Below are 2762 nucleotides of genomic sequence, written 5' to 3'. Positions count from 1 at the left end.
GAATGGACAGAACAAGTGGTCCCCACCCATCAACTGAAAATCTGTTAATTAATTCAAATTTAAATTCAAATCTTAAATTAGGAAAAGATATTATTTTAAGTTTAATTTTAAATATTAGATTTTAAATTTATTAGGATTAGTTATAAAAAGGGATCTGATGCCATCAGATTGAAACTCTGTACATTTTACCAGAATCCTAGTTTTCTTCTCTGAACTATGAGCAACTAATCCTTCATTGTTAAGGTTAGGAGCTCTGTCTATTTCTATGGATTAATTTTATTGCTTTTTCTATTTTAATTCATGTATGGATTTATAATTTAAGAATTGTTTTCGCTCTTTATCTTATGAAATTGGGTGGAACGGAAGTATGACCTTCTTTCTATTTGAGTTCTTGTAAAACTTGGAAAAGCTCTTTACTTGAACAACAGCTTAAAAACAATTTCTCCTAAATTTTAATTATCTTGATTTAACGGGATACGTGACATATAATCCTTTTAGTTTTGGGTAATTAGAGTTTTTGTGGCATATAAACTAGAAATTGATTATCACCCTCTAATTGGAATTAATTAATCAAGGAATTGGCAGTTAATGAATTTTAGAGGAGACTAGGAAGGTCTAAGGAATTAGGGTCTAGTCACATACAGTTTGCCATAAATTAAATCCTGTATAATTAAACTAGTTAGTAAGAAAAGTTAATTTGGAAAAATAGATAACTCTGAAACCTTAACTGCCTCCTCAATATTTTCTTCCCAACTTATTTATCTGCCTATCTTTAATATTCTAAATTTACTGTTTAATGCTTTTGAACTTTCAAACACTATTTTCTGTCTGTCTAACTAATCCTATCAAACGCTATTGTTGTTTAATCCATCAATCCTCGTGGGATCGACCCTTACTCACGTAAGGTATTACTTGGTACGACCCGGTGCACTTGCCGGTAAGTTTGTGGGTTGTAAAATACCGCACCAATGAGCCAGAATGGCTGTATATGATAATGAATTATGGCTGATTGTGGAATATGTTATGAGCCGGAATGGCTGTATATGATAATGAATCATGGCTGACTATGAATCATGAATTTAAGCCGAATGGCTGAGATGAATGTTGATTTATGCCTGAAAATAAATGCATATATACTGAGTTATTGATATTATGATTGTTGCACTTCACCTATCTGAGATATGAGTTTCCCTAGGTGAAAGCAGTGGCTAGCCACCACGCGCTCCAGGTGGAGACTCGATACTCTGCTGACCCTACGTCGTAAGTGTGGCCGAACACTGTGAAAGTTTCGGATGAGCTCGCCCCCGTGAATATACACCAGTGAGGGTGTTGGATGTAAATTATGATTATGATTATGAATAACTTGAGTTGGGGATGCTCGACAGAGGGACACTCCAATTGTTAGCTACCAGGACTTGTCGGGTTGACTTTATAACCGATAGATGAGACTCATTGACGTGGCAGAAATTGGCAGATCAAGAATTATTAAGAAAAATGGCATTACAAGTACAGCTCTTAACCAGCAAAAATCCACTTGTCACTTTAGAAAAGAGTTGTCACAAAATTAGAATTAGAATACTGGGACGTAGCCGAGCAATGTGGTCTTATCCTGAGGCTTCATGCCCTGTGTGACTTAGCCGAGCAACACTATCTTGTTAATCATATGGTGGGGACATGCTTCCAGAAGATCGTTGAAGTGCTCCCAGTATTCGTAGAGAGTCTCGGATTCATTCTGAACAATCGTGGAAATGTCTTTCCTCAGTTTATCAGTAACTTCAGCTGGAAAGAATTTTTCCAAAAATTCTCTTCTAAGCGTATCCCAGTTAGAAACAGTTGCTCTGGGTTGAGTGTAGTACCACTCTCTTGCCTTTCCCTCAAGAGAGAATGGGAAGGCTTTTAACAAAATAGAAGTTTCATCTGCACCATCACGCCTGACAGTAGAACAGGCTGCCTGAAAATCCCTAAGGTGCTTGATAGGCTCTTGAGCAGGTAAGACATGAAACTTGGGCATCAAGTTGAGTAGTGCAGTCTTTATTTCAAAATCTACAGCCACCGCTGGGTGATGCGCTTGATACGGTTGTAGTGTAAAATCAGGGGCTCCAGCTTCCTAAATGGTAACTCTCCTAGGTGCTGCCATGTCACCTGCACGTAAATCAACCGAATCAGTAGAAAGGGAGCTTGTTTCTTCCTTAAGTGACGTTTCAGATTCGTCATCGGAGAGGACTAACCGACGACGAGCTTGCCTTATACGTGAAATAGTTCTTTCAATCTCAGGATCAAATACTAGCAAGCTTGGATTAGGAAGTGAACGCGTCATTCAATGAAGAGAACATGCAGCTCATAGTAGCAAGATAAAATAAAATGCAAATAAATAAATTCCAATCAATAACTTAGCACTCTATTGCAACTCCCCGGCAACGGCGCCAAAAATTGACGTGGCGGAAATTGGCAGATTAAGAATTATTAAGAAAAATGGCGTTGCAAGTACATCTCTTAACCAGCAAAAATCCACTTGTCAATTTAGAAAAGAGTTGTCACAAAATTAGAATTAGAATACTGAGAGTATGAGTCCCAGGTCGTCTCCCAACGAGTTGCAGAAAGATGTACTATTTTATTAATCAGAGGTTTTTCCAAAATGGTTTTGAGTTTGATAAATAGGAAATTAATTCAGAGAATTTATGTAATTTAAATAAAAATCTTGACCGGGAGAAGATTAATCGGAAGTTCTATCCTTGTTGGGATTTCTCAAGATTAATTAATAA

This window comes from Arachis hypogaea, chromosome 11, assembly GCF_003086295.3.
Source record: "Arachis hypogaea cultivar Tifrunner chromosome 11, arahy.Tifrunner.gnm2.J5K5, whole genome shotgun sequence".
In the NCBI taxonomy this organism is placed as follows: domain Eukaryota; kingdom Viridiplantae; phylum Streptophyta; class Magnoliopsida; order Fabales; family Fabaceae; genus Arachis; species Arachis hypogaea.
Note: the sequence above shows the minus strand (reverse complement) of the source record.